Source organism: Tachyglossus aculeatus, chromosome 1 (assembly GCF_015852505.1).
Source record: "Tachyglossus aculeatus isolate mTacAcu1 chromosome 1, mTacAcu1.pri, whole genome shotgun sequence".
NCBI lineage: Eukaryota > Metazoa > Chordata > Mammalia > Monotremata > Tachyglossidae > Tachyglossus > Tachyglossus aculeatus.
In genome coordinates, this window is record NC_052066.1 from 89,498,645 (window position 1) to 89,511,255 (window position 12,611).

Sequence of the window (12,611 nt, forward strand, 5' to 3'; positions counted from 1 at the left end):
CCTTGGCGCTATCCTTGACTCCTCTTTCTCATTCAACCCACATATTCAATCAATCACTAAATCATGTCTATTCCACCTTCACATTACTAAAATTATCCCTTTCCTCTCCATCCAAAATGTTACCACGTTAATCCAAGCACTTATTCTATCCCACCTTGATTACGGGAACAGCCTCCCTGCCTCCCTGCCTCCTCCCTGTCATGCTTCACTCTGCTGCCCAGATCATTTCCCTACAAAAATGTTCAGACCATGTTTCCTCACTCCTCACAAAACTCCAGTGGTTGTCCACCCACAACTGCATCAAACAAAAACTCCATCTTGCCCTCATATCCCACCTCACTACTCTCTTACTACAACCCAGCCCACACATTTCACTCCCTTAACACTAATCTTCTCACTGTACCTTGATCTCATCTCTCTCACCACTGACCTCTCGCTCACATCTTGCCTCTGGCCTGGAATGCTCTCCCTCCTCATATCCAAGAGACAATTACTCTACCACACTAAAAGAAGCCTTCCCTGACTAAGCCTTCCCTTTTCCTCTCCTTCTGCGTCACCATGACTTGTTCCCTTTATTAATCCCCCCTCCCAGTTCCACAGCATTTATGTACATATTTGTAATTTATTTTTTTATTCACTGTAAGGTCCATCTCTTCCTCTAGACTGCAATCTCGTTGTGGACAGGAAATGTAACTACTTATTGTTATATTGTACTCTCCTAAGTGCTTAGTACAGTGCTTTACACACAGTAAGCACTCAGTAAATACAATCGAATGAATGAATGAGAAGGCAGGGAGGTCAATGTGGAGTCTGATGCAGTAGTCAAGGCAGGAAATGATGATTGCTGAGTTCAGTGTGGTTGCAGTTTGGGCAGAGAGGAAAAGAAGGATTTAGCAATGGTTTGAAGGTACTACCGACTGGATTTTGTGAATAGGTGGGTTGAATGAGAGAGATAAATTGAGGTAAATGCCAAGGTTACGGGCTTGTAAAACAGGAAGGATTGTGGTTCTGTCTACAGTGATAGGAAAATCATGGAGAGGATAGAGTTTGGTGGGAAGATGAGGAATTCTGTATTGGATATGTTAAATTAGAGGTATGTATCCAAGTAGAGACATTCTGAAGGCAGGAGGGAATGCGAGGCTGCAAAGAAGGAGAGAGATAATATAATAAGAGATTGGGGCTGGAGATGTAGATTTGGAAATCATCCACCTAGAGATGGTATGAAGATGAAGCCATGAGTGAATGAGTCCTCCAAGGGAGTGGGTGTAGATGGACAGTAGAAGGGGACCCAGTATTGAGTCTTTAGGGATTCCCACATTTAGAGGAAGGAAAGCATAGGAGGAGCCCACAAAAGAGAATGTGAAGGAGCAACCAAAGAGGCAGGAGGAGAACCAGGAGAGGACCGTGTCAGTGAAGCCAAGGTTGGATAATGCTTCCAGGAAAAGGGAGTAGTCCACAATATCAAAGGCAGCTGAAAGGAGAATTAAGAAGAAGTAGAAGTTACTGGACTTAGCCAGAAGGAGATCATTGGTGACCATTGTGAGGATTGTTTCCATGGACTGAATTTTAGTTTTTCTTAACTTCATTATATTCTCTTCTTTACCCTTCTGTTCGCTTGAAGTTGTTATAACTGGCTATTTGCAATCTAGTTGCAAGAGCACAAATGTTGGTGTAAGGAAAATGGGATTCTAGTCCCAGCTCTGTCACTGGACAGCTGTGTGACAGTGGGCAGGTCATTGAATTTCTCTGGCCCTCAGTTTCCCCAATTATGAAATGGGGATTACGCCTATCTCAAGGGCAAGATTGAACTGTGGGAGGGATGGGGCTATTCAATATGGTTTGTCCCCCACATGATAGGTGCTACATTATTATCTAAGAAGCAGCATTGCTTAGTGGGTACAAAACAGATTTGGAAGTCAGAAGTTCTAATCCCAGCTCTGCCACCTGTCTGCTATGTGACTTTGAGTAAATCACTTCACTTCTGTGGGCCTCAGTTACCTCATCTGTAAAATGGGGATTGAGAGTGTGAGCCCCACATGGGACGGAGACTTTGTCCAAGCAGATCAACTTGTATCCGGCCCGGTGATTAGAGCAGTATTTGCCACATAGTAGGTACGTAACAAGTATCATAATTACTATTATTTTTATCTAAGAACCAGGAGGATCTTCCTGAGCTGAAGGGGAAAAGTAGAGGCTTTGATTTTGCCTCATCTCTATGGCCAAACAGTATGCTCTGTCACTCAGTCAGTCAATCATATTTATTGAGAGCTTACAGTGTGCAGAGCAGTATACTAAGCTCTTGCAAGAGTATACTACAATGTCCAGCAGCAGGCTTGCTTCCCCATACTTCCTCCTACCTCTTCATCCTTCTGTACACTTTGAGCACTTGATATTCACCTCCACCCTCAGCCCCACAGCCCTCAGGTACAGATCCATAGTTAATCTATTTATAGTAATGTCTTCCCCGCTAGACTGCAAGTTCCTTGTGAGCAGGGAACATGTCTGCCAATTCTGTTATATTGTGCTCTCTCCGAGCACTGTACCAAGCACTGGGGAGAGTACAATATAACAATAAACAGACAAATTCCCTGCCCACAGCAAGCTTACAAGTTGATCAGTTTCCACATGGGGTTCACAGTCTAAATAGGAGGGAGCACAGGTAATAAATTACCTTCTTTCAGCTGAGAGATCTGCGGCACCGAGAAGTGAAGTGGCTTGCCCACAAGGTCACACAGCAGACAAGTGACAGAGCTAGGATTAGAACCCACATTCTCCGACTCCCGAGCCCATGCTCTGTCCACTAGGCCATGCTCCTTCTATTATTCATTCATTCATTTAATTGTATTTATTGAGCACTTACTGTGTGCAGAGCACTGTACTAAGCACTTGGGAAGTACAAGTTTGCAACATATAGAGACAGTCCCTACCCAACAGTGGGCTCACAGTCTAGAAGGGGGAGACAGAGAACAGAACAAAACATATTAACAAAAATAAAATAAATAGAATAAATATGCACAAATAAAATAAAGTAATAAATATGTACAATTCTATTAGGCCTAGGGCTAATGTCCCTGGGTTAATCTGGCCTGCTCCAACACTCCCCATCCAAACCCCTCACATTTATGTGAAAGACCTTTGGAAAAATAGGCAGGTACTCCACAGAGTCAAAATGCTATTCCATTCACTAACAACTAGTTTCAACTATTTAGACCCGGCATTTCAGACAGATGGTTGACTGATGTTGCTTTTGAAGGGGGCCTGAAATGACTGGATATTTTAGACCACTGAATGTGGTTGGACTTCGATTAAACAGGTAATTTGCACTTGAAGACGTGCTGGATCACAAATGAGAATCTTAAAACACAGTCCAGTTTGCCATAGAATCACTACTGTAGAAGAATCCATTTAAAAGGCCCCTGTCATGAAACTGTAGAGGAAAATGAGTTAATACTTTCTCTTTGCCTATTGATTTTTGTGGAAAGCGCTATTTGCTGTGACAGTTGAGCTATATTACAAGCCTCAGGCAGTTATTTTGGAAAATAGAGCAAATTTCTAAAATAACTTAATGCCCAAGAATTATCATCACAAGGACCATTTCATCTGGATGTTCTGCAGAATAGAATGTGGCAATTTCTTTTTTTCCAAACACAAACCAATGTTACTTGAGATAAGTAGTTTCCTGCCCTGACAATACCATTTTGTGCCAGCATATACTCTCTTTCTAAAACCAATCCTACGCCCTCTCTTTCTCTCTCTCACTTTCCATTTAATTATCCTACCCGGATTTGGGTTCAGACTGATTTTTCAATTCTTTAGGAACATTTTGCTTCATCAGGGAACTTTCAGGGCTCCGTGTTCTTGGCAGTGTCTGAGGAAAATTGGGTTGCTGGCTTTGTTCAGCTCTGACTTCAAGCACCTGGCGCAAGACATTCTCCTGTCAAGTTATCTCTCTCCAGGACCAAACATTTTATGAACCCTCAGTTCCCTTCTAACACAGGGACCCATCCCATGCTCAGGAAAACTCACCCCAGAGGATGTGTGCCCCCACTAAAATCGGGTTTTTGACATTGCATCAGGTTCTATCAGGACAGACCTGTGATGCCAAGATTGCTAACAGCATTCTAGTCTTTTATTCATTCATTTAATTGTATTTATTGAGCACTTACTGTGTGCAAAGCATTGTACTAAACTCTTGTGAGAGTACACTATAACAATAACAATTCAACAGAAACAGACACATTCCCTGCCCACAGTGAGCTTACAGTCTAGAGGTGGGGGGAGAAAGACATCAATGCAAATAAATAAATTACAGGTATGTACATATGAGCAGTGGGGCTGGGAGGGGGGAAGAACAAAGGGAGCAAGTCAGAATGATGCAGAAGGGAGTGGGAAAAGAGGAAAGAGGGGCTTAGTCTGGCAAGGCCTCTTGGAGGAGATGTGCCTTCAATAAAGCTTTGAAAGCACAGAGAGTATGGTCTGTCCGATTTGAAGAGGGAGGGCGTTCCAAGCCAGAGGCAGGACATGGGCTAGGGGGTCGGTGGTGAGATAGGCCAGATCAAGGCACAGTGAGAAGGTTAGCATTAGAGGAGCCAAGTGTGCCAGCTGGATTGTAGTAGGGGAGTAGTGAGGTGAGAAAGGAAGAGGCAAGGTGGTGGACTGCTTTAAAGCCAATGGTGAGGAGTTTTGGTTTGATGAGGAGGTGGATGGGCAACCACTGGAGATTTTTTGAGGAGCAGGGTGACATGTCCTGAATGCTATTATAGAAAAATGATCCGGGCAGCAGAGGGAAGTACAGACTGGACTGGGGAGAGACAAGAGGTTAGGAGATCAGCAAAGAGGTTGATGCAGTAATTCAGGTGGGATAGGATGAGCGATTGCCTGAATATGGTAACAGTTTAGATGGAGAGGAAAGGGCAGATTTTAGCATTGTTGTGAGGTGGGAGTGATGAGGTTTAGTGATGGATTGAATATATGGATGAATGAGAGATAGGAGTCAAGGAGAACGTTAAAGTTACGGGCTCATGAGAGAGGAAGGATGGGGTGCCATCTACAGTGATGGGAAAGTCACGGGAAGGACAGGGTTTGGGTGGGAAAATGAGAAGTTCTGTTTTGGATGTGCTAAGCTTGAGGTGATGGGAGGACATCCAAGTAAAGATGTCTTAAAGGCAAGAGAAAATACAAGACTGCACAGAGGGCGAGAGATCAAGGCTGGAGATGTAGATTGGGGTATCATCCGCATAGAGAAGCAGTGTGGCTTAGTTGAAAGAGCAAGGGCTTTGGAGTCAGAGGTTGTGAGTTCTAATCTTGGCTCCGCCACTTGTCAACTGTGTGACTTTGGACAATTCACTTAACTTCTCTGTGCCTCAGTTACCTCATCTGTAAAATGGGGATTAAGACTGTGTGCCCCATGTGGAACAACCTAATAACCTTGAATCTACCCCAGTGCTTAGAACATTGTAAGCACTTAACAAGTTCCATCATTATTATTATTATTTATTATAGATGTGGTATTTAAAGTCATGGGGATGAATGTGTTCAGAAGAGCCAAAACATGTCTTGTGGGAGGACTGCAGAAATATGCAAAGGTTTTTCTGGACTGTAATCTCCTTGTGGGTAGGAATCACATATACCAAATCATTTGTACTGTGCTTTCCCGAGGGCTTAGTACAGTTTTCTGCCTGCAGTAAGCACTCAGTATATACTACTGATTGATAGGTTGGTTGAAAGAGAATAGCTGCATAACCAAGGCCACACTTCCACAGTGATTAATTCCCAGACTGCTACAAGCAAGCCAAGTCCTAAGAAGCGGCATGGCCTAGTGGATAGAGCACAGGCCTGAGAGTCAAGAGGACCTGGGTTCTAATCCCTGCCACTTGTCTGCTGTGTGACCTTGGGCAAGTCACTTCACTCCTCTGTGCCACACTTACCTCATCTGTAAAATGGGGATTAAGACTGTAAACCCCATGCAGGATTTGGACTGTGTCCAATCTGATCAACTTGTATCTACCCCATTGCTTAGTACAGTGTCTGGCACATAGTAAGTGCTAAACAAATACCATAAAAAAGGTCTTCTCATGGCCTTCAGTATTCCACAGCCGCTACCCCAAGACATCTCCAAACAGAACGTACAGATGGATTCATTCAATCATATATATTGAGTGCCGACTGTGTGCGGACCACTGCACAGAGCACTTGGGAGAGTACAATACAGCAATAAACAGACACATTCCCACCCCACAATGAGCTTACAGACTCCCTGGAACCTCCAAACACCTTGCTTGGGTTTCAGGGGTCTCAAGCAGATTGTAAACATGGGCAGTCTGTTCAATGGAAATGCCCAGGAACGTGGGTGGGATTAGCCCCCAAACTCCCATACCATAGCCAAACTGATGGTGAGCTCCCTGGATTTGCTGGGCTCCCCGTATTCAGAGCAGGCTGTTCATTCCCACAGCCTTTATGTACATTCATTTATTTATATTGATGTCTGTCTCTACCTCTAGACTGTAAGTTCACTGTGGTCAGGGAATGTGTCTGTTATATTGTTGTAGTGTACTCTGCCAAGCATTTAGTACAGTGCTCTTCACACTGTACATGCTCAGTAAATACAATTGATTGACTTGGCTCAGGCTTAAAGACACTAGGCAGGACTGCTTTCTGGCCGTGCTTAGGAGGGATATGAGGGTTTTAGAATCATGTCTCCTCCAGGAAGCATTCCCTGATTACCAATCGTCTCTCCACCATATTCTCCCTTCCTATATAGCATCACCTATGCACTCAGTCCTACCCCTAACCCCACAGCACTTATGTACATATCTTTTAATTATATATTAGGAATTACTTATTCATATAAATGTCTGTCTCCCCCTCTAGACTATAAGCTCATTATGGGCAGGGAACGTGTCCGCTAATTCTGTTGTATCGTACTCTCCCAAGTGCTTAGTACAGTTCCCGGCACATATTAAGTGCTCAAAAAATATGTTTGATTGCTTGATTGAAACACTTAGGCACTGATCCCATCCCCACACCACTTATCTAACGATCTTCTTTCCAAATCCAACGGCCTCTACTCCATCCTAATCCTTCTCGACCTCACAGCCAACTTCAACACTGTTGACTACCCCCTTCTCCTGGAAACATTTTCCAATTTTGGTTTCACTGACATGGTCCTCTCCTGGTTCTCCTCATCTCCAGAACAGTGCTTTGCACATAGTAAGCACTTACTATATGCCATTATTAGAGAAGCAGTGTGGCTCAGTGGAAAGAGCCAGGGCTTTGGAGTCAGAGGTCATGGGTTCAAATTCTGGCTCTGCCACTTGTCAGCTGTGTGACTTTGGGCAAGTCTCTGGGCCTCAGTTTCCTCATCTGTAAAATGGGGATTAAGACTGTGATCCCCCGGTGGGACAACCTGATCACCTTGTACCTCCCCAGCGCTTAGAACAGTGCTTTGCACATAGTAAGCACCAAACAAATACCATCATCATTATTATTATTGTTATTATCTCTCTGCCATTCATTCTCAGTCTCCTTCATGGGCTCCTCCTCTGCCTCCCACCTCCTAACTGAGGTTAGGGAGGGGGGTCCCTCAAGGGTCAGTTCTTGGTCCACTTCTATTCTCCATCTACACCCACTCCTTTGGAGAACTCATTCACTCCCATGGCTTCAACTACTATCTCTATGCAGACGATTCCCAAATCTCCATCTCCAGTCCTGATGTCTCTCCATTTCTGCAGTATCACATATCCTTCTGTCTTCAACACATCCCTTCTTGGATGTCCTCTCCTCACCTCAAGCTTAACATATCCAAAACAGAACTTAACTTCCCCGCCAAATCCTGACCTCTGACCTCCTCCGACTTTCCCATCAGTTTAAATGGCACTACCATCCTTCCCGACTCACAAGCCCATGACCTTGTTGTTATCCTTGACTCCTCTCTCTCATTTAACCCACATATACAATCACTAAATCCTGTCGGTCCCACCTTTACAATATAGCTAAAATCCACCCTTCTCTCTCCATCCAAACTGCTACCATGTTAATACCATCACGGCATCAGCCTCCTTGCCAACCTCCCAACCTCCAGTCTCTCCCCACTCCAGTCCTTACTTCACGCCACTGCCCAGATCATTTTCCTACAAAAACATTCAGGGCATGTTTCCCCCCCAGCCCCACAGTACTTATGTACATATCTCTAATTTATTTATCTTTATTAATGTATGTCTACCCCCCTCTTGGCTGTAATCTCATTGTTGGCAGGGAATGTGTCTGTTTATTGTTGCATTGTACCCTCTCAAGCATTTAATACAGTGCTCTGCACACAGCAAGTGCTCAATAAATTCGATTGAATGAATGAATGAATGAATCCACTTATATATGCATCCTTATTATACAGGGTTGCTTACTCTTCCTGCAATTTAAAGTCTGTCTTCCCCTGCTAGACTATAAGTTCCTTGAGTGTAGAGCTGTGTCATTTATTATACTCCCCCAAGCACTTAGTACAGTAACAATAGTAATAATGATGGTATTTGTTAAGCACTTACTATGTGTGAAGCACTGTTTTAAGCGCTGGGAGAGGATACAAGGTGATCATGTTGTCCCACGTGGGGCTCACAGTCTTAATCCCCATTTTACAGATCAGGTAACTGAGGCACAAAAAAGTTAAGTGACTTGCCCAAAGTCACACAGCTGACAAGTGGTGGAGCCGATATTAGAACCTATGACCCCTGACTCTCAAGCCCGTGCTCCTTCCACTAAGCCACGCTGCTTCTCTAAGTAGTCAATAAATGCCACCAATCAATTCACTCCCATTGGTTTAACCACCATCTCTAGTCAGATGGTTCCCTAATCTCCTTTGCTGCAGTTTTATATTTCCTTCTGCCTTCAGGATATGTCTACTTGGATGTCCCACCTATATCTTAAATTTAACTTGTCCAAAACCAACTCCTCATCTTTCCCCAAACTCTATTCTCTCCATGTCTTTCCCTTTACTGAAGACAACACCACTATCCTCCCTGTCTTACAGCTGGTAAAATAACCTTGACATAATCCCTGACTCTTTTCTCACATTCAACCCATCCTTAGTTTGTTCCCAAATCCTGTCTGTTCTACCTTCACAGTATCGCTAAAATCCATCCTTTCTCCCCATCCGAACTGCTACCACACTGATCCTAGCACTTACCCTATCCCGCCTTGCTTACCACATCAGCCTCTTCACTGATCTCCTTGTGTTCTGTTTCTCTCTCCCCCAACTCCAGCCCTTAATTCACTCTGCTGCCCAGATGAATCTTCTAAAAGACTATTCAGTCCACATCTCTCCACACCTCAAGAACATTCACCTCCAAACAGAAACTTACAGCAATCAGCTCAACTCCTACCTTACCTCTCTGATTTCCTATTACAGCCCAGTTCCTCTAACACCAGCCTACTCACTGTACGTCAATCTCCTCTATCTCACTGCCAACCTCTTGCCACGTCCTGTCTCTGGCCTATAATTCCCTCCCACTTCATGTGTGACAGACCATCAGTCTCCCTACCTTTAAAGTCCTATTAAAATCACATCTCCTCCAAGAAGCCTTTCCCAACTAAGCCCTCATTTTCCCTCTCTCTCCCCCTTCTGCATCTGAACCCTTGAGACACTTGATATTCACTTCATCTCAGCCCTCCAGGACTTATGTCTTCTCTTAGGCTGTGAAGTCATCTCCAACCCATAACGACTCCATGGACACATCTGTCCCAGAACACCCCGCTCTCCATCTGCAATCCTTCTGGTAGTGGATCCACAGAGTTTTCTTGGTCAAAATAGGGAATTGGCTTACCACTACCTCCTTCCATCCACTAAACTTGAGTCTCTGCCCTCGACTCTCTTCTGTGCTGCTGCTGCCCAGCACAGGTGAGTTTTGACTTATAGCAGATTGCCTTCCACTCGCTAGCCACTGCCCAAGCTAGGAATGGAATGGACAGGCCTCTGCTTGACTCTCCCTCCTGTAGTCAAGACTGGTAGAGTACTGAAAACTCTCCAGATGTGATCCTGAGAGGGGATAGGACTTATGTACATATCCAAAATTGATTTTAATGTCTTTCTCCCCCCTCTGGACTATAAGCTCCATGTGGGACAGGAACACATCTTCTAATTCTGTTTTATTGTATTCGCCCGAACACTTAGTACAGTGCTCTGCATACAGTAATCACTCAAAAAATGCCATTGATTGACTGTTTGATTAAGTGGCTTTAGCTCAGCCTAAAGGGGTTGGAATCTAAGTGAAAACCGGGTTCACATTACATGGATTCACATTGCTTTGTTGTCTAGAGGACATAGCATCATCAAAAAGCAGAGCAGATCAGCTTCTTCTGTGTTTATTGAACCTAAAACCATTTTTTTTTCTTTTTCATCCCCTGGTCCGGCTATTAGAAATTATTTTAACGTGAATACCCTTGCCACTTAGGTACAATAATGCATCAAATGCCCTGGGAGGTGAATCGGTGAAGAAATGTTTCATGATCATTCTAATCACCATTCTACCTGCATCCAAACTTCTGGCTTTTAAAAAATGTAATTAATTGAAAACACAGTATTTTTTTTAAAAGCCACTACCCCCTCAAAGTGGCTTTCTAAGAACTGAGGAAAGGTACCAATGATGAACAAAAAGTTCTTTTGGTAAATTTCTGTGTGTTTCTTATTTTGTTCAGCCGAGGGAAGGTTCTCATTTGCAGTCACATGGCTGACAGTGCTCTGCTCCAAAGCCAGAAATAGCAGCATTTTCTGAAGGCTTCTTCATTATTTCAACTACTTGTGTTGACTCTCACCTCCCCACCCCCGGCAGAAGGCTTAAAAAAGTTCAACAGCCCCAAATATACTTATTCTTCCCTCACATTGTTCTAATCTTGTAACCGCCACGCAAACCGTGTGATAGCTCTCTTGGCTCCAAATTTTAAGGGGACGTTCACACTGGGAAGAACTTGGAAGGGAAATGTTTATACAAAAACCAAATTAACTCGAGCAGCCGTTTCCCACATTCCTCACTGCCCAGTCGCAGATGTACATTTGCTTAGATTGAAAATGCAAGCATCCGAATACCAGTGTTCTGGCCCGTCTTCGCCATATGCCCAACTCTGCCCTCTGTGAAATCGGAGTACTGTGTTTGTCGTGTCACAGTCTGCGATTGTTGCCATGGAAAGAAATGTCCCATGGTGATTGCAGTCATGCCAGCTCACGGCTGTATCGAGCAGGGATGAAAGAGGAATTGGGCAGGACTCCAAACGAATGGCCAACGGATACACAGACACAGTCAGAAAGACAGGAGGAGAATGAGGATCGGTTGGATTCGTGGAGAAGCAGTGTGGTCTAGTGGAAAACGTATGGGAAGTCAGACGACCTAAGTTCTACTAGGTTCTACTAGAGAAGCAGCGTGGCTTAGTGGAAAGAGCCCGGGCTTGGGAGTCAGAGGTTGTGGGTTCGATTTCCGACTCAGGCCACATGTCCGCTGTGTGATCTTGGGCAAGTCACTTAACTTCTCTGGGCCTCAGTTACCTCATCTGTAAAATGGGGATTAAGACTGTGAGCCCCACGTGGGACAACCTGATCAACCTGTATTCTCCCCAGTGCTTAGAACAGTGCTTTGCACATAGTAAGCACTTAAATGCCAATTATTATTATTATTATTATAGTAAGCGCTTAACAAATACCATCATTTATGATTATTATTACTGCTGGCTCTGCCAATTGGTTGCTCTATGACCTCGAGCAAGTCACTTAACTTCTCTGTTCCTCAATGTCCTCAATTGTAAAATGGGGATTTAATAACTCTTCTCCCTTCTACTTCGACTGTAAGTCCCTTATGTCCCTGTGTCCAACCTCAGAACAGCGGTCAACACATAGCAAGCACTTGCACGGTCTTCGGAGTCAAAGATCGTGGGTTCTAATCCCAACTCCGCCACTTATCAGCTGTGTGACTTTGAGCAAGTCGCTTCACTTCTCTGGGTCTCCGTGACCTCACCTATAAAATGGGGATTAAGACTGTGAACCTCACATGGGACAACCTGATTACCTTGTTGTCAGGGCTTGGCACATAGTAAGTGCTTAACAAATACCATTATTATTATTATTCAAACCACAAACTGGAGGAGCCTTGCCCCCGCAATTTCAAGGTTCAGAACTCCTCAAGAGCTGGGATTCATCAAAGCTCTGCTGCCTCTACTGACAGCAGTGAAATGAGGCTAACCAGAATGGGGTTAAAGGCACTCTCTTCCCTTCCCTCATTATATCTTCAACTTCACACTCCTTGTTGGCTCCTTTCCTTTAGCTTTCAAATACATCCATGCCTCTCCCGTACCACAATAGCAAACTAAAATTCAGTGTAGTCTAGTGGAAAGGGCAGGGGCCAGGGACAGGGGCTGTGCCATTTTCCTGCTGTGTGCCCTTGGGCAAGTCACTTAATTTATATGGACCTCAGTTTCCTCATCTCTAAAATGGGGTTTCACCATTTGTTCTCCCTCCAGCTTGGATTGTAAAGACCCATATGCTTCAGTAAATATGCCTGATAAGTACAAAATGCATCTACCTCAGCATTTCGTATAGTCTTTGGCATAAAGCCCCTGCTCTCTCTCCCTCCCTCCAG

At 44.2% G+C, this 12,611-nt stretch overlaps 1 protein-coding gene and 1 non-coding gene across 2 annotated transcripts in view; both read right to left on the bottom strand.

Moving 5' to 3' along the window:
• LOC119927003 (voltage-gated potassium channel subunit beta-1-like) overlaps window positions 1-12,611 on the bottom strand; it is a 495,308-nt gene that overhangs the window by 463,583 nt on the left and 19,114 nt on the right. The gene's annotated exons all lie outside the window — the stretch shown is intronic.
• Window positions 9,897-10,034, bottom strand: LOC119935803. Its single transcript, XR_005453448.1, has one exon. It is a non-coding gene; the product is annotated as a small nucleolar RNA SNORA7 (small nucleolar RNA).